The sequence below is a fragment of the Silene latifolia genome, chromosome 10 (assembly GCF_048544455.1).
Source record: "Silene latifolia isolate original U9 population chromosome 10, ASM4854445v1, whole genome shotgun sequence".
NCBI classification, from domain to species: domain Eukaryota; kingdom Viridiplantae; phylum Streptophyta; class Magnoliopsida; order Caryophyllales; family Caryophyllaceae; genus Silene; species Silene latifolia.
In genome coordinates, this window is record NC_133535.1 from 41,281,892 (window position 1) to 41,303,568 (window position 21,677).

Sequence of the window (21,677 nt, forward strand, 5' to 3'; positions counted from 1 at the left end):
GCGTTCTCGGCTGAGTGGGGTCACTTGCGGGAGTGATCTCACGCCCTAGTTTCGCCCTTCGTGGAACCCGCCACGGAAGGGGATGTGCACATTAATGGACAGGGTTATCGCTCGTACGATGAGCGGGGCTTAGGTGGGAACGGCTGCGGTCCCCCACTGGCGGGGCGGTCCAAAGGGACGATCGATGATTGTGACGGTTGGTTGGCTGTGTGTGTGTGTGTGTGTGACAGTTCAGCTGTCTGTGTATCTTGTATTGTTATCTGTATTGATTGTGTGATTAGTACTGACCCCGGTGTTGTTTTGTAAACCTGCGGTGATCCATTCGGGGATGGTGAGCAGATATTGAACAGGTATAGAGATGAGTACTGGGATAGCTGGGATGGCCACGACATGACGATAGAGTCTTCCGCTGTAGTTTAGCATTTATTTACATTTCAGTTGAGAATAGATAGTTTGGAATAATGTATTGTACTTTCAGTTTGGTTTCGAGGATTGTACTTATTCATTAAACTACTTATAATAAATGTTGTTTCTGTTTTGTCTATTTGATTATCATACCTCGGGCGACCGAGATGGTGATGTCTTCATACCTGAGTGGTCCTGGTAAGGCACTTGGAGTATGGGGGTGTTACAGTTAACTCATGAGCCATAAGTGAGCCCATAAGTTCATCAAGGGTGAGCAAAGAAAGGTCCTTAGCTTCCTCAATAGCCGTAACCTTTGGTTGCCACTTTTCAGTTAGGCTACGAAGGATTTTACGGACTAAATCCTCGGATTGAAAACTCCTACCTAAACTCTTAAGGTCGTTGACAATACTAGAAAAACGTGAAGACAAACTATTAATTGACTCATCTCGTTCCATATTGAACATCTCATATTGTTGCATGAGAAGATCAATACGGTATTTCTTGACTTGTGACGTTCCCTCATAAGCAAGGCTTAGGGTGTCCCAGATCTCTTTGGCCGAAGCACATCCAGATATACGATTAATCTCTTGGTCACCGATCCCATATTGAAGAATGGACATGGCCTTAGAGTTTTTTTCGATTTTCTTATAGTCGGCCTCAACATACTTATCCTCACTTTTCAAGGAGCTAGTGTCATCAGCATTAGTCACTTCGATTTTGAGGGGACCCTTTTGAATGATTAACCAACATTCATAGTCCGCACTTTTGACATAGTGCTCCATGCGATGTTTCCACCAGGCATAGTTTTCTCCCTTGAAAATGGGATACTTAGTGTGTTTTGAATCGTCCATAACTATAGGATCAACTCTTTGGATTTAACCAATATCAAGAGCACGAGGCTCTGATACCAATTGAAGAGTTAAGAACGATTAACACCTAAGAGGGGGAGGGGGTGAATTACGTGTACTTTTTAAAATTTTATCCTCAACTTGGTTAATTAATTAACTTAAGTAAGGAATATTTGAAGTACAAGACTTGAGAAACTTAATTAAATGTAAGTTCACAAGAAGGTACAACAGTTCTATGTCACAGTATAGGTGACTGTGACACAGAACTTGATTAGGTACATGCGAGAAATAGCAAAGTGGAAGAACGTAAAAGTAAATGAACAAACAAACGACATTTTAAAAATTGGTTCAGCCTCTACTCCGAGGCCTACGTCCAACCGTTATTTTATTGCTTGTTTAGAAATTTACTCAAACTACTAAACCCCTTACAATGAAAATAACTCGCCAACCTACTCCGGTTGCACTCAAACTTAAAGCTATTCCGCTTCAAGAGTTTATAGGTTCTATCTCAAGGTGTTACAGAATCTTGAATCTCAAGAGTTCACTTAAATGAACATGGAGATTACAATGAAGATCTAACACGAGAATCATGGAACAAACTCATTATGTCACAGTACAGCGAACTGATACTTGGAGGTTTTACAGCTTTTTTCGAAAACAATTTTGAAGACTTAAAATCAGAAAAACGTTTTGCAAACACTTGAAGAACAAAGCTTTAAATGCACAAATGATTTGCAAGGTTTTTACAATAAATGCTTTGGAAGTCTTAAGAAATAAATGTGACTAAGACACTCTATTTATAGAGGATTTAGTCTTAGGTAAGTACAACTTAGTAAGATTAAATCCAATATTAAAATGATAGCTTTGAGTGATGGTAAGTGTTAGACTATGGGCTTGGGGCTTAAGAAATCAGAAAACTTAAGCTACTACACTCAACATGTGACAATTTACCAAAATGGCAAAAAGCTTCTCTTACTTTAGAAGTTTGACAAGTCTTCTTTGCCATTTTAGTAAAAGGTGTTTGCACAATTATAGAGGTTTAGTCAAGTGGGTTTGTGACTCCAAAATTTCAGATTATTTTCAAGCTTTTGAAAATTCAAATGTTTAAGGTTTAAAGTTTGCAAAGTTTTGACACTTAAAAACATTTGGTCGAAATTCCCCCTCCGTATGATAGTACCAGAAACCACAGTACATCGTACTGTTGCATGGTTTTGCCATTACTTGACTTAAATGAGAATGTTACACTTACTCTTACATTTGTCGACTAAGGCTTGGAAAATATCATTGTCTTGACTTCCTTGATTATCTTGAATCATTGTTGAAAGTCCATTTGATTGCTTCAATCACTAATTATTTCAACTAAGAGCAAACAATGAAATAACAAAGGGACTTGGCATCATCAATCCAATGTGTTCTAACACTTACTCAAATATGTTAATTGTTCAAATTTAAGGAGTTAATTAATCTGTATTAATATACGATTAATAAATTTATCTATTAAGGGAATCGTCCTTTCAGTGTGACCTTAAGGGATCAACTGATCACCACCGTCAAGTGACCGTAATGTCAAACTCTAGTCAGCCAATCATTACCGATTAATGTTATTTGTTGACTATATAAATGAATCATCCCTTTACGTATTCTTATTATGAGTTTCAATAATTTGATCGCACTATTGTTGAGGACACATACTCCACCACTAATAGCATTGACAAATACAAGGCTCGACTTGTAGCCAAAGGTTTTCTTCAACGACCCGGACTTGACTACTCGGTCACCTTCAGTCCAGTTGTTAAGCCAGCTATGGTACGTATTCTTCTATCAATTGCTCTCACTAATGGTTGGTGCCTTCGCCAATTAGACATAAATAATGCTTTTCTTCAAGACAACTTAACGATGAGGTCTATATGTCTCAACCACCGGGTTTTCTTCATCCCGACACACCCAACTATGTTTGCAAATTGTCAAAAGCCATTTATGGTTTAAAGCAAGCTCCTAGAGCATGGTATACCACTCTCAAAGAGTTCCTCCTTGCCTCGGGTTTTCGTGGATCCTTATCTGACATATCTCGTTTCTATTTACATTCTACTACTCATACTCTATTTCTCTTAGTCTATGTCGATGACATTGTTGTGGTTGGTTCTGATGTCAATCATGTGAATGCCTTTATTGAGCTATTGTCTATGAAATCCTCTCGCAAAGACTTGGGCACAGTCTCCTATTTTTTGGGTGTCGAGGTGACTCCCAATGTTGTTGGATTGTTGGTTACTCAATCGAAATATGTATATGATATACTTGAGAAATTTAAAATGGTGGATGCCAAGCCCTATCCTACCCCTATGGTGCCGTCGCCCTCTCTCACTCGTGATGGTTGTTCCAAGTATGGCACTGCAACAGAATATCGCGCCATTCTTGGCTCTCTCCAATATTTATCTTTTACACGTCTCGACATTGCTTTTAGTGTCAACCGTTTTCCTCAATTTATGCAAGCCCCATCCGACCTTCACTAGACTGCTCTTAAGCGCTTATTACGTTACCTCAATGGCACTTGCAATGTTGGTTTACAACTATTTCGACATCTCCTCATTGTCTTCGCGCATTTTGTGATGCCGATTGGAGAGGTGACAAAGATGTTTATACTTCCACTTCGGGTTATATTACGTATTTTGGTCGAAATGCACTCTCTTGGTCCTTCAAGAAACAAAGAGCTCTAGCTATATCTGTTGGAAAATGTGTCCTCAACAATAGTGCGATCACATGATTTAATATCATAATTAAATCTCATATTAAGAATACGTGAGAGATGATTTATTATATAATCAACTGATCGTCATTAATCGGTAATGATTGGCTTACTAGAGTTTGACATTACTGTCGTGTGACGGTGGTGGTCAGTTGATCCCTTAAGGTCACACCTAAAGGACAATTCCCTTAATGGATAAATTAATTAATTGTATGACGATACAAAGTGATGAATTCCTTAAAATTGAATATTTCACTTGTGAGAGAGAATATTGATATCTTATTGTAATGGGATTAAATAAGATTTATTTTAGTAATAAAAATGCTTTGTTACTAAAATTGATTATTGTTTGAGAAACAATAGAGATAAGAATGAATGGTTGATTATAACTACAAGATGTTGTGAATTATAATTATATGACCCATTTTATTTATATGATCAAGTATCATTAGTCAATTTGTTGGATGTAATTTAATTAAATTGTAAAATGATATTTATGTGACAAATATACAATAAAATTAATTAATAACATGTAACATACTACATGTGACATGTTGTGTGACAAATGACAAATTGACAAAATAAAATGGTGGTCCATTTTATGACATATGGACCGAATGGAGGGAGTATTATGGGTGTGAGGATGACATTATTTTATGTGATAAATGGAACATCATCATAGCTAGTGCATACTAGCTTACACACCTAATATTTTGAGAAGACCAAAAAGGAAAAATAAGATGCCAATTTTGGCACCTTCCCCTTGACCCCCACCGGTTCCCCCTCCTTCTCTTTATGAGAATTTTGTTCTCATTTATCAACTTACTCATTCATTTTACATGTCATGCAAAAACTCTCCTCCTTCTCTCTAGTTTTCTCTAACAAGTTTTTGAGATTCACAAGCATTTGTTCATCCATTCTACTATCACAATAACATTACTAGTGTAGTATTAGTAATAATATTAGAATCATTTTAAGGGTACTAGTATAATAATCTAGTTAATTAGTATACTAGTTTAAGGGTAAGTCTTGAGTGCAATCTAAGGAGGATTTTTATACTTGGGATCTTGGAGGATCATCCATCACATTAAGCTCAAGAACAAGTGAAGGAAGGTGACCTTACTTGTGCCCTATATTTCGAACCATATAGCAATGTAAGGGACATTGTTTTTCTTATAAATCCTTCATTTTGTTATGCATGCACTAGATCTAAAGAACAAATAATTAAGAAGTTAATTAGTTCATTATTAGAGGAGTCGAATAAGAGGTAAATAAACTCAACAATTGGTATCAGAGCATAAGAATGTTACATGCATAATCGGTTATTGTTTTTCCGAGTTAAAAAGTTAACATATAAAACTAAAAATTTGTAATTTATAAGTATAAGCCACGAAATCATCATGCATGTTATATACTCTGGTCCTAAAATGTTTTTAGGTCATTTTTATGATTTATGGAAATTTATTCTCATTTTAATGATTTTTAGTGATTTTATTACATTTTTATGATTAAAATGAACTTTTATTCACTAAAATAAGTTAACCTTCACTACTGGCCGTGGTATTTTAGTTTGACCTCACATGAATATTTTAGGTATTGCATGTAAAATATCATATTAATGTGATTAATATTTCATGATTTATGAATTTTTAGTGTAAAAATGGCATAAATAGAGGTTAAAATGACTAAAAATGGTTAAACTTATTATCGGACCTTGAAAATTTTATATAACCTCACATGCATACAAGTTGTGTGTAAAATTTCGTATTAATTGGATTAATATTGCATGATTTATGATTTTTATGAGATAAAAATGGATTAAAAGAGGTAAAATCGTTAAAAATAGTTAAATTTCGAATTGGGCCATGAAAATTTAATATGTTGTCACATACATAATTTACAGAGTGTATGTAAATTTCGAGATTAAATGATCTCTTTTAGCATGATTTATGAATTTTTAGAGTAAAAATGGCATAAATAGTGACTATTTTAGCATAAATTATTAAAACGTATTGCATGGCATGAGAATATTTTAAGTTTCATAAATATTCCACTAATCAGATCTAAGGTTGTAAAAATTATTGGATTAAGTTTTGGATACTTTAACCATTTTATGAGATAAAACCGATAAAATGCAACTATATTTTCTCAAAATTAATTCGAAAATTTTAACCATGATTTTTGACATTATGAGTGTCATGGAATTATTCCAGAATGTTCAAAAATTTAAAATTCAAATTTTGAAATTTTTATAATTTAATTTGGATTTATTTCATAAATATTATGATTTTAAGGTAAAAAATGAGCATAAAATTAAATCAAGTTGAATTATTATCAAAAATTATGTGATGAATAATTTTTGAGTCCTAAAAAGTGTTAGGATAATTAACTTGAGCTTAGATGTGATTTAAGTGTTAATTAGTGTTTTTAAAAGGTTATTATCACGCATTTCCATAAAACCGGGTTATACGTACGACATAAGTTAAATAGGGCGATTTGGCACATCTTTTGGCATTATAGGTACATATTATAATGCTGCATATTTCAATTATTGAATGTCTTTTATTTATATAATTTTGAATTATGTAATTTTATCTTAGTATGGCCTTAGTTTTAATCGATATTACCCGTAATGAAAGGGAATATTGATTCGGTTGTAATTTAATGTGATCTCGTATCACTTTTATTTTTATTAGTTTTCCATTTTAAAAATGTATAATAGGAATAGTTTTGTATTTTTATTATTATTTGTAATTATGGAGCATCTTCAAAGACGGTGTCATTCGAAAAGGTGTTCCGACGAAGACGGTGTTCTTGGGAGGCGTTCCAATTGAAGATTCAAGGGACCAAAGGAGTTGGTTTCCGAATATGTAATAGATTATTTGATTTTCTATTTTTTAGGAATTCATACTAGGAATTTTATTTATTACTTTGCATTTCTTTTATTATGTTACATGCATTGCCAAATCGCCATAACTACACATGCATATCATATCGAGTCCTCGACCGTGTCAATTATAATTATCGTAGTTCACTGCTTTAGTTCACTTAAAACGTGATAGATAATAAATTAACAGGATCTCTCACATATAATAATTGAGAAATAGCCTTACCAAATAGTAGAAACCATGAATCCCAATTTCATAAGGGAGTTGAGCCGACTTTACCGTAATACAAACCTTGTTACGTTGGGTAAGTGGGTAATAAAATGTTATTACATCGAAATTTGGATTGAGCTCAACGGAAGTATTCGTGACCGTAGTCGCATGTGTTCCGGGCTAAAGATGAGAATTAGAGTAATTTTTATCAACCGAGAGTTCTAAAAGTAGAATTGATTAAGAGGTTAATCCACCAAGTTATATTAATAAGGGATGACTCGGCTTACCGTACCCGTATTAATATGAATTTGGATCTCGGAATCATTTATGTTAGTTGGGTGGAGGTCACTACATAGATGCTTTAATACTTGTATTAAAATATACGAGTACTATAAAACGATAGATGTAAATTAATTCCTTCATTTCCTATTTTGTAGTCAAATTTGTTTTATCAACCGCAATGGCAACTCCAATCACGTCCGCATCCGCTAGTTCCACCACGCTTACCAATGTGTCATGGCTCCGATCCTTTATGGATCGATGTAAGTTAGAAAAGAATGGGTCTAATTTCGCCGATTGGGACGCGCAACTTCGCTTGGCCGCGGAGGGTGACGACAAGCTTCGTTACCTTACCGAGGCATCTCCCACCGAACCTAATGCTAGGTCCACCGCCGCCGCTAGGTTAGCCTATGAGGTTTACCAAAAGGAGTCCGCCGCGATCAAAAACGTCTTGATCTTTGCAATGGAGGCCGAACTCCAACGAAGTGCTCTAAAGATTAGCACCGCTCATGAGATCTACATGAAGCTTGTGAACATGTTTTCACGAGCTCCTAGGGTCATACAATATGAGGCGGCCTCCGCATTCTTTGATCTTAACATCAAAAGGAGGGCCAAAAAGTGAGTCCTCATGTGCTCAAGTTGATGGAGCATATTGAGATCTTGAAAATGCATAAGGTGGAGATTCCCGATGAACTCGTGATTGATCGCATCCTTCATTCCCTCAACAAAATCAAGGCATATGTTCAATTCCGGGTGAATTTCACTATGCAAGATAAGAAGGTTTCCCTTGATGAGTTGCACAAAATGCTTGTGCAAGCCGAAAGGGATATGGGGCTAAGTGTTAGCTCCACCAAAGATGTGCTCAATGTCAATCGTAAGAGCAAGGGAACCTTCAAGAAGAGCGGGAAAAAGGGGAAGAAGCGAACTCCCAACAGGAATATAACTAAAGCTTGTGAATCTAGTACCTCCAAGCCCGAGTACAGTGCCCACACCGGGGACAAGTGCCACTATTGTTGTGGTGTTGGGCATTGGAAGAGAAACTGTTCCAAATACCTTGGCGACATCAAAGCTGGAAAGGTTATTCCAGTAGGTATATAACTATCCCTATCTTTTATGTTTCGATCTCAACTTTGGTATGTTGATACAAGTTGTGATGATTACCCTTTTTATTGTAAATAGGGCCTCCTACCAAGGACAAAGGCAAGGAGAAGCAAGCCTAGAGGATCATGTGGGAAGCTAGAATAGCCAACCGTGGTGATGGATCAATGGAAGCTTGGCTTTAATTTGCTTTGTCTTTAATTTTATGATGTATTTCAAGTTTTTAGAACTATTTTGATTTCCTTGTGTGACTTGGAAATTGGTTTGTAATCCTTTAAACAATTGTTGTGCTTAGGATATTTGTCGTTTGGTTTTCAACCCAAATCACTTGTTTTGTCATTTGTTCTAAAATCATCATCATTAATTACTTGCGTAGAGAAACATTAGATAAACAACTCAAATTGATCAAATAGACGACTATGATGATTGGATCATTATATGTCCATAAGCTATGAATTTGATTCTCCTTATGTCTTTTGTTACTTAAAGTAACAACTTACTTATATAAGATCAATTATAAAGTTGTAATGAGCTATTGAACTCATTAAGTAGGGAATTTACGATACCATACGGACACATTCTTCTAAACCGATGGTCAAATATGAGATACCTAGAATAGAGAGTCTATTAAACAGTTGACATGGATAAGACTCGTATATTACATGAATTTAACTGCCATGTTAGGGATGGCCTTTTGAAAGCTAATACATAGTCTAGATAAACTTCTAAAAATCCACCATATATGTTTGTAACTCACAAAGACTATCTCTCAAGAAAATGGATGTATTTCTGAGAGATAGAGTGGGAGTAGATTGGATCGTTACAAACATGTTTTATAATGTTACTTTGTGAAAGTAATAGAATTATAAAGTGGGAGTGTAGTTGAACTATAGTCTATGAAGATAGAATGGGAGCATAGTTCAGTGGGAGTTTATTGCACATGTCTTATTGTCAAAACATTACTTTGTGAAAGTGATAGTATCATGACCTTGTTACATACGAGCCATTGCATTACAATCCGAAAATAGTTACTCATGAGTAGATTTACTTTAAAGTAAGGGTCTCTTTAAAGGTAAAAAGAGCTTAAGAGTACACAAATGCATAAGATTGACATGAAGATGTTGATCAAAACACATTATGTTAGGAATTGCCGCATTTCATTTTAATGAAGAATGGCAAATAAAAATTCACTTTTCTAAAATGGGAATTTAGAGAAGGAAGTGTTTCGAACACAAAATCTTAGATAAAGATTTAAGAGTCCTAACATCTTATGCATAACTTTCTTAAGTGATCCTAGAATGATCTTAAGTAAGCATTAAAGGATTATACTTTTTCATGTGATAATAGTGAATGGTTTCATTCACATGATTGAAGAATCATGATTATACATGAAGTTAAGTGGGAGCTAGAATCATTTTCTTCATGTCTTATATGTTGATCACATATTACTTATTGAGAATAATGCACCAATGCTCTCTTCTGGCAAGAGTGATTGGAAGACTTGAAATGGGATGCAAAGTATTCTAGATTTTGAATCTATGTGAGAGAATATTGGCATAGAGTTGAGAGTCTTATGACGATAAGATCTTTCATACTTGATGTACATCAACAAGGTTAAATAGGCTATTCATGTTGATAGAAGTGGAAATACTATGATGGAGTCATAGTCATTCATTGAACCTATTAAACTGTTGATCACATGAAATCGATTGCTAATGTTTCCGCCATTAGAACGATCATGTATGCCAACAGACGCAAGTGCTGTGATGAACCATATGCTAGAAGCATGATAAGTCAATAATAATTTTATTCATGAGATGGTCTTGTGAAAGTCTTAAAGAACAATTGAAGACTTGTTCATATGTTTGGATGATAAACTAAGTTAAGTGCTGAAGGGTTGCACAAACTTTAGTCTCCAAAAGGGATTTGTCGAAATCCTAGGCTGCTTTATTGACTAAGGAGTTAGAAACTAAGAAAAGTGTTTTAGTTTCGTGCATTGCAAATACTACAAAAGGAATCTAAGTAAATTGTGATAAAATCGTCAATGTAGGGATTAAGGGTGAATCCCTCTACAAATGATTTTCTCACAAATTATGCGATAACAGTGGGAGCATCTTCATGTTAAAGAGACCAAGTCTAGTAAGAAGTCTAGACACATACTTGGATAAATTCATGTCATTAGAGATGACATTGAATGGAAGGAAATAACAATTTATAAAGTTGGAAAATATGGATATAGGGTATATTCACTTTCCAAGCTTTTATTCCATTTAAACTAGTGTTAATAATACACTAAAGAATATAAAATATGAAGTAGTAATAGTGTATTGACTATTCATATGTGATAATCGCATTTATCGTTTAAGTTTCATTAAACTCACCTGCTACCTTGTCGTATCCGAATGGGTTGTAGAGACAAATTGAACCCCATTAAAGTGAACTGGATTGACATGGTATTCGCCCCTAGTTACTTATATAAGGTGACGTCTCGAAGTGACTAGAGTGTGATGCGATTGATGGAAAGTTCAAGTGCCATAGAGTCATATGGGATGACTAGTCGATCACATAGGCAGATTGTATGGGACACTCTGTCGGGCAGTGACCGCTTATAGAGTTCTGGTAATTCATAAAGCCTGGTCGTGGCAAGAGCTACTATAGTATTCTTATGAGTCAATTCTTTTGACTAGAGACTATTCGCCCAAGTTGGCACAACTTCCGATTAGCTTAGATATATACTCTACGATTTCGTAAATGAGGTCAAACTGGGTATATTTTGGGTTATGATGGACTGTGGCAAAACGAAGGGAATAGGGCGATAGGAATTGTCCACCCCTTGTCAGGGTTGTTTGAAATCTCAAGGCCACTCGAGGAGTAGTTAACTGGAAATGCGTGGCCACGCTCGGAAGGTATCTATGATAGATAATTCCGGTCAGACAGTTACTCTCCAGATCGAGGAAACCACTCAAGATATGATCAAATGTAAGTACGACCTGAAAAGACACCTTGCATTGAGTGGGAGATTGTAATAGGACAAGAGAATTGGTGACGCACACTTATCTCGGACAAGTGGGAGATTTTTGGAAAATGTGTCCTCAACAATAGTGCGATCACATGATTTAATATCATAATTAAATCTCATATTAAGAATACGTGAGGGATGATTTATAATATAATCAACTGATCGTCATTAATCGGTAATGATTGGCTGACTAGAGTTTGACATTACTGTCGTGTGACAGTGGTGGTCAGTTGACCCCTTAAGGTCACACCTAAAGGACAATTCCCTAAATGGATAAATTGATTGATTGTATGACGATACAAAGTGATCAATTCCTTAAAATGGAACATTTCACTTGTGAGAGAGAATATTGATATCTTATTGTAATGGGATTAAATAAGATTTATTTTAGTAATAAAAATGCTTTGTTACTAAAATTGATTATTGTTTGAGAAACAATAGAGATAAGAATGAATGGTTGATTATAATTACAAGATGTTGTGAATTATAATTATATGACCCATTTTATTTATATGATCAAGTATCATTAGTCAATTTGTTGGATGTAATTTAATTAAATTGTAAAATGATATTTATGTGATAAATATACATTAAAATTAATTAATAACATGTAACATACTACATGTGACATATTGTGTGACAAATGACAAAATAAAATGGTGGTCCATTTTATGACATATGTGTTGGAATATGTGTCCTCCGACAATAATGCGATCACGACTGTTGATCATGATGATCACATGTTTAAATCTCATTATAAAGAATACAATTGGGAAGTAATATTATTATCACAACTCGGTCAACATATATCGGTAATGATTGGTGACTAGAGTTTGACATTATTCATGTCGTGTGACGGTGGTGATCAGTTGACCCCCTAGGTCATACCTATAGGGCTACACTCTTAATTGATTATTTAATTAATCGTATAATGTTACGAGTTAATTAAATTACTTGAAAAATTGACGGACGATTTTGGAAGTAAAATTTACGTATCACATTAAAATGTGATTAAATGAGATACTGATGCGAGTAATTGAATTGTATCATTACTCGGATGAAATTATTGTTTAAAGAAACAAATGAAATTGAATGAATTATTATAAATACAATCTGTTGTGATTTATAAATGGTAAAATATTTTGGTACAAGTAATTATGAAATTACTAAGTCAATTTTTGTATATGACGTATTTTTATTAATACGTTGTTTTTTAATATGTTAAAAATACATAACAAATTTATGTCACATATGACATGTGACATATTGACAATTGACAAAAATAATATGGAATCCATATTATCAAGTGTGCCGAAAATTAGAGGAGTTTTAAGCTAATTATATGTTGATTATAATTAGTGGAGGGCATGATGATTACCCTAGTCACTAGCCATGCAACCCTATTGTTTATTGTGAAGAACAATTTTTCCATGCATTGGCTCCCCTCCCACTCCCCTTTGTCCGGTTTTTAAGAAGGGAAAAACAATTGGTTTTTCTCTTAATTTTTACCTCATATACAATAATGTAATTGTATTATTCATTCACTTCTCCACTCATCCAAAATAAGATTTCTAGATAGATAAAAAGCTCTCTTCTTCTCCCTCCATAAAACCGAAAATATTAAGTGTGTTGTAATATTTTTGGGTCATTTTTCTACTAGATTAATATTATACTAGTTCATGTAATATTAATTTAATTAAGGGTAAGCTTTGGGTATTAATCCTAAGGAGAGATCCTACACTTGGATCGTGTTTCTTCCATTAAGGGAAAGCTCAAGAACAAAAGAAAAGGAGATTTCTTTTGTGCCCATAAAACCGAAATCACCAATGTAAGAACATGATTTCTCCTCTATTTTATCATTTGTTTGCATGCATAAAATCCATATTTAATTTTATGACAAATTAATTTATAACATATATGAGTATGTTTATGTATATAGATCTACATTTCCTTCAATCGGTATCAGAGCCATGGTTGTTTGCATGCAAATCGGTTAAAAGTTTTTCCGAGTTATAAGAATAACAAATAAAACTTGTAAAATTTGTGTTATTATGACATATCACGAAATTAATTTATGCATGTTAATATTTCTGGTCCTAAAATGTTTTAGGATATTTTGGTTAATTTTACGGATTTTTATTGTTCATATTATACATTAATGGCATTTAAATATGATTTTATGAGTAAAAATGTCATTTTTGGTCTAAAATTAGCTATACTTCGAATTTTGCATTGATTTTTGGATATGTTGTCACATATATTATTTTGAGATAACCTGTAAAGTTTCATAATTTTTGGTCTTGTTATGCTCGAAAAATGGATTTTTCATTATTAAATTCGGATTTAGGTGAAAAATAGGTTAATATGAGTTAAATTTCGAATCCGGTCATAGAAAATTAATATGTTGTCACATGCAATTTTACAAGATGTGTGTAAAATAATTGGCTATAAATAAGGCTTTTTGCATGATTTATGGATTTTTGAAGAAAAATAGCATAAATAGTGACATTATTAGTGAAAAATTAATAAAACATAATCTATGACTTAGTAAAAACGTCTAATGTTGCCTTTTATTATCTTTTTCAGATCTAAAATTGAAAAGTTAATGAAGATAATTTTTCCATGTTTTTATGATTATTTTATTAAAAATCGATAAACCGCAACATTGTTTTTCCGGAAAAATTTCGAATTTTTTAACCTAAGATTTTGAACATTATGAGTGTCATGGTATTTTTCCAGAATGTTCATGAGTTTAAATTTCAAATTTCAAATTTATTTGAAATTTTGTGATTTATTTGAAGTTTATAGCTTATTTTTGTAATTTTTGGTCCATTTATGAACAGTTTTATAAAATATGGGTTAATTATGGTCAAATTATTAGTGAAGAATAAATTTTGAGTCCTAAGAGGTTAGGGTAATTAACTTATGCATAAATATGAGTTTATGTATTTTTGTGATTATAAAAATGTTGAAATCACGCAAATCCGTAAAAACCGAGTAATATACGATATTGGCTATTTAAAGGCGATTTAGCATAAAATTGAGCATGTTCATACATATTATAATGCTGCATTTTTCTTTATGATTGTCATAATTTTAATTTATGTAATTTTAAATTATGTAATTTTACTTAGTATGGCCTTAGATTTTAATTGGTATTTCCCGAAATGTATGGGTATATCGATTCGGTTGTAATTTATTGTGATCTCGTATCACCGTTTTATAATTTAAATAGATTTATTTTATTTTAGTTACAAATGTATAATAGGAAATTATGTAATTTATTATGTAATTTTATTTATCTCGGAGTTCCCAAAGACGGATTTCTTCAAGATGTTGATACATAAAGACGGTGTTACCTCGAGATGCGTGCCACAACCGAAGTTCAAGGGACCAATGGAGTTGGTTTCCGAATATGTAATAGTTAAATAGTTTTTCTATTTTAGGAAAGGCCATACTAGGATTTATTTATCTTTATGCTTGCATTTTATTTTATGTCGCATGCATCGCTAAATCGCCATAACTAAAACATGCATCATCTTTTTATCGAGTTTATCGACCGTGTCAATTCGAATTATCGTAGTTCACCGCTTTAGTTCACTTAAAACGTGATAGATAATAAATTGACATGACCTCTCGCTAAAACAATTAATTGAGACATAGCCTTACCAAATAGTAGAAACCATGAAAACCTATTTCGTGAGGGAGTGCACTCGGCCACACCGGGGTACAAACTTGTTACGTAGGGGAAGTGGGTGATAAATGTCTATCCACCGAATTCATGTTGATGAGGGTTTCATCGGCCACACCGTGCCCAAGTTAATGTGGGTTTGGATCATGGACACATTTATTCGAAATTTGGATTGAACTCAACAAACGTTTTTCGATAAGGGTTTTATCGGCCACACCGTCCCCTTGTTGAATGTGTTTTGGGCTATAGATAAATGTTAATGTAATATTATCGGCCAAGAGTTCTAAAAGTAGAATCGATTAAAACGTTAATCCACCGAGTTATATTGATGAGGGTTTCATCGGCCACACCGTTCCCAAGTTAATATGAATTTGGGTCTTGGAATCATTTATTCTAGTTGGGTAGAGGTTAATAGAAAAATGCATAAAACTTGTTTAAATCATACATTTTTACGAGTATTATTATTAAAACGACATTTGTTGTACTCCTTATATTTTGCTTTGTAGACCACTTCTTTTTCATAACAAATGGCAACACCAACACCAACTCCTAATGCCACACCTCTCGCTAGTTCATCTTGGCTCCGATCCTTTATGGATCGATGTAAACTTGAAAAGAATGGGTCAAATTTCTCAGATTGGGATGCCCAACTCAAATTAGCCGCCGAAGGTGACGACAAGCTTCGTTACCTTACCGAGGTCTCTCCACCCGAACCCTCCACTAGGTCCACCGCGGCCACTAGGGAAGCATATGAGGCTAACCAAAAGGAGTCCGCCGCAATGAAAAATGTCTTGATATTTGCGATGGAGGCGGACCTCCAAAGGAGAGCCTTTAAAATGGGCAATGCTAATGAGATTTACTCCAAACTTGTGACCATGTTTTCACAAACTCCGCGGATCGTCCAATATGAGGCGGCCGCGGCATTCTTTGATCTCGACTTCAAAGAGGGCCAAAAGGTTAGCCCTCATGTGCTCAAACTCATGGAGCTTGTCGAGACCTTGAAAATTCAAAAGGTTGAAATCCCCAAAGAACTCATCGTAGATAGGATTCTACACTCCTTGTCCAAAGTCAAGGCATATGTGCAATTCCGGGTGAATTTCAACATGCAAGACAAGGATGTGTCTCTCGAAGAATTGCATAAGTTACTTGTGCAAGCCGAGAGGGACATGGGGTTAAATGTGAACCCTCCCAAGGATGTGCTTAACATAAGCACTAAAAGTAAGGGGAAGTTCAAGAAGAATGGGAGAAAGGGCAAGAAGCAAGCTCCCACATTCACCAAAGCTAAGACTTGTGAAGCTAGCACCTCAAAGATCAAGAAGGGTCCTCTTGATAAATGCCATTATTGTAATGGTATGGGACATTGGAAAAGAAATTGTTCCAAATACCTTGGTGATATCAAAGCTGGAAAGATTACTCCAGTAGGTAAATGACTATCCTTCTTTTATGTTTCTAATTCAACTATGGTAATATGATGCAAAGTTGTGATAATGTATCTCCCTTTTTATTGTAAATAGGGCCTCCACCAAGCAAAGACAAGGGAAAGGAAAAGCAAGCATGAGAAACCATGGGGAAGCTATGAATAGCTTTTATGGAGCTTTGCTTTTCATTGTCTTATTTAAAGTTATGTTTTGGATTTTTAGAACTTTAAGTTTCCGTGTTCGACATGGAAAAGTATTTTGGATAATGGTTTGTATTTTGGATGATGGTGACTTGGTTTGCAACCCAAGTCACCCGTTTTATCATTTATCCTTTTATGTTCTAAAGTTCATCTTTAAATGCTTGCACTTTGAAACATAAGATTATTCACTTAAAGTGATCTAATAGACAAATATAATGACGGGTTTCATTATATGTCCACATGCTTAAGGCTTGTGTATGATCATTTATAAAGTGGTGTTGAGTCTATGAACTCTCTTAAAGGTATGTCGATCACCAAATACTCATATGAAATCTAAAACTATTAGTCAACCTATGAGGTCGTTCTCCTTATACTTCAATATCATTATTTGTGTCTCATATGCTATCTTTGAATCTATAGTGTATTTATTCTAAAGATAGAGTGGGAGAAAAATGAGGACACAACACACAAGGCAAGATAAAATTGTGTACTTGTGTAAATGAAGATCTACGCAAGAGAGAATGATTTGAATGGAGGTATATCTATTTATATAGTATAACCAATAGATGAGATCTATGGTCTCAAGTAAGTTCTATATGACTAATGAGACCACGTGAAGTACTCGAAAGAAATATTCTTAAGATTACTACGTGAGGACACCAAAAGTAAGTTTTGGAAGAAATGACTAATGTAAAGTCTTAATAAGAGTTTTGACAGAGTTTGGACTATTTTATTATCAATTTTGACCTATAGTTTCAACCGAGATTTACTTAAGAGCCTAAATGAATTAATAGTAACATACTAGTTATGATCGAGTTGCAAAGATTGATATACCGATATCTTCAATGGCCAAAGTTTTAACCACGCAAATGTCATTACTTAACCTCATTATGATATGAATTGGTTAAACCTCCTTCTAAAAGGGTATTTTGAAGGATGTGTATTAAATATTATTTTATTTAAACAAATGACATTGCACCGAATCATTATGACATGATCAAGTTAGAGATTGAAATCTCTTTCCATAAGGTTTAGATGAGACCTCTTCAAAATAGGAATTTTGAAAGGATATGATAGGAACATATAAGGCTTCATCTAAATGACTTTGCAAAGCAACATACATTCCAATTTTGAAATGTTTTCGATTAAGTAATAAATTTCGAAACATCTGAAATTAAGTGGGAGTTTAGGAAATTCTCATGTGAAGACATGGAATTTAGTGGGAGCTATCATCCTTTGAATGTTTACAACTCATCACTCATTAAAGAATGACGAGCTAATACCTTCTTTCATAAAGAAGCTTTTGAGTTTTCAATTCTGGATGAAAATGGACTATGATGAATCCAATTACATTGAGAGGTATTGGATTTGTATTAAGATATACTCATTGTATCAACATACACATAGGTTATTCATATGAATGAAAATGGGATTACCATTAGCAGTCATGGTAGTTCATTGAACCCAAGAACGGTTGGTCTCATGATTATTAGCTACTAATGTTTCCGCCATTAGAATAATCATGCACATGTCCAATTATGAATCATATGCATCAGAGCATGATGATCATTGGTAAGCCATAATAGAAACATCATGAATTCTCGAGTAGAATCCGATGAGCGATTTCGGTGTTTGTCAGAATGCTCTTATATGTGTCAAAAGGTTGCGCATATTAATGAAAATCCGAGCACATGTGAGGATTTATGAGAATCCTTGACCTTTCAAGCTAGAAGGAGAAATAAGAAGTTTTGGAAAGGTACTTAATTGAATAAGAAGTTACTCAATACTAATCCTTCCTAACTATGCTAGGACTTGTGAGAAGTGCTAGGCCAATCGTCTTGGCAGATTGTTGCAAGACTCTACAAAACATATACCTAGTGCATTGTGTGTGGATGGGGTACTTGATCAGTACAAGTTATATCATTCATCACAAATTCAGTCGTTATGTGATAGTCGATAAGAAAGTTCTTTCAAGTTAAAGAACCGAAACCAAGGTCGGGAACCTTGATGTGTACTTGGTAAGATTCATGTTGTGAGAGAAAACATGAATGTAAAGGAAATTGCAAGTGTAAGAAGTTTGAACACATGGACACATGGCATGTTAAACTTCTATTGCAATCAATAAGTGTTTACACTTACGATATACATCACAAGGTTGTAATATGATATTGACTACCCGAGTGTGATGTCGACATTTGTCGTTTGAGTTATTATTAACTCACCTTGTACATTGTTATATCCAAACGGGTTGTAGAGACAATTGAACCCCGTTAAAGTGGACATGGATTAACATTGTAATTGCCCATAGTTACTTGTATGAGGTGACGTCTTGAAGTGACTAGAGTGTGATGCGATTGATGGCAAGTTCAAGTGCCATAGAGTCATGTGAGATGACTAGTCGATCACATAGGCAGACTGTTAGGAACATTTTGTCGGGCCTAATGACCGCTTATAGAGTTCTGGCAAATTTATATAGCCTGGTCGTGGCGAGAGCTACTATAGTATTCGAATGAGTCGATTCTTTTGACTAAAGACTGTTCGCCTAAGATGGCACAGTTTCAGATTAACTTTGATTTGTGTTACTACGACCTTCGTAAATGGGGTCAAATGGGCATATTTTGGGTTATGATGGTTGTGGCTAGTCGAAGGGAATGAGTGCGATAGGAATTGTCCACCCCTAGTCAGGGTTATAACAATATCTCAGGGCCACTCGAGGAGTAATGAACTGGAAATGCGTGGCCACGCTCGGAAAGTATCTATGATAGATAAGTCCGGTCAATCAGTTATTCTCCAGATCGAGGAAACCACTCTCGATATGATCACTTGCAAGTACGACCTGAAAGACACCTTGCATTGAGTGGGAGATAGTAATAGGACAAGAGAATTGGTGACGCACACTTGTCGAGGACAAGTGGGAGATTGTTGGAATATGTGTCCTCCGACAATAATGCGATCACGACTGTTGATCATGATGATCACATGTTTAAATCTCATTATAAAGAATACAATTGGGAAGTAATATTATTACTGTCAACTGGTAAACATATATCGGTAATGATTGGCTGACTAGAGTTTGACATTACTGTCGTGTGACGGTGGTGATCAGTTGACCCCCTAGGTCATACCTATAGGGCAACACTCTTAATTGATTATTTAATTAATCGTATAATGTTATGAGTTAATTAAATTACTTGAAAAATTGACGGACGATTTTGGAAGTAAAATTTACGTATCACATTAAAATGTGATTAAATGAGATACGGTCTGAGTAATTGAATTGTATCATTACTCGGATGAAATTATTGTTTAAAGAAACAAATGAAATTGAATGAATTATTATAAATACAATCTGTTGTGATTTATAAATGGTAAAATATTTTGGTACAAGTAATTATGAAATTACTAAGTCAATTTTTGTATATGACGTATTTTTATTAATACGTTGTTTTTTAATATGTTAAAAATACATAACAAATTTATGTCACATATGATATGTGACATATTGACAATTGACAAAAATAATATGGAATCCATATTATCAAGTGTGCCGAAAATTAGAGGAGTTTTAAGCTAATTATATGTTGATTATAATTAGTGGAGGGCATGATGATTACCCTAGTCACTAGCCATGCAACCCTATTGTTTATTGTGAAGAACAATTTTTCCATGCATTGGCTCCCCTCCCACTCCCCTTTGTCCGGTTTTTAAGAAGGGAAAAACAATTGGTTTTTCTCTTAATTTTTACCTCATATACAATAATGTAATTGTATTATTCATTCACTTCTCCACTCATCCAAAATAAGATTTCTAGAGAGATAAAAAGCTCTCTTCTTCTCCCTCCATAAAACCGAAAATATTAAGTGTGTTGTAATATTTTTGGGTCATTTTTCTACTAGATTAATATTATACTAGTTCATGTAATATTAATTTAATTAAGGGTAAGCTTTGGGTATTAATCCTAAGGAGAGATCCTACACTTGGATCTTGTTTCTTCCATTAAGGGAAAGCTCAAGAACAAAAGAAAAGGAGATTTCTTTTGTGCCCATAAAACCGAAATCACCAATGTAAGAACATGATTTCTCCTCTATTTTATCATTTGTTTGCATGCATAAAATCCATATTTAATTTTATGACAAATTAATTTATAACATATATGAGTATGTTTTTGTATATAGATCTACATTTCCTTCAATATGGACCGAATGGAGGGAGTATTATGGGTGTGAGGATGACATTATTTTATATGATAAATGGAGCATCATCATAGCTAGTGCATACTAGCTTACACACCTAATATTTTGAGAAGACCAAAAAGGAAAAGTAAGAAACCAATTTTAGCACCTTCTCCTTGACCCCCACCGGTTCCCCCTCCTCTTTATGAGAATTTTGTTCTCATTTATCAACTTACTCATTCATTTTACATCTCATGCAAAAACTCTCCTCCTTCTCTCTAGTTTTCTCAAACAAGTTTTATGAGATTCACAAGCATTTGTTCATCCATTCTAATATCACAATAACATTACTAGTGTAGTAATAGTAATAATATTAGAATCATTTTAAGGGTACTAGTATAATAATCTAGTTAATTAGTATACTAGTTTAAGGGTAAGTTTTGGGTGCAATCTAAGGAGGATTTCTATACTTGGGATCTTGGAGGATCATCCATCACATTAAGCTCAAGAACAAGTGAAGGAAAGTGACCTTACTTGTACCATATATTTCGAACCATATAGCAATGTAAGGGACATTGGTTTTCTTATAAATCCTTCATTTTGTTATGCATGCACTAGATCTAAAGAACAAATAATTAAGAAGTTAATTAGTTCATTATTAGAGGAGTATAATAAGAGGTAAATAAACCCAACAATATCTTCAACT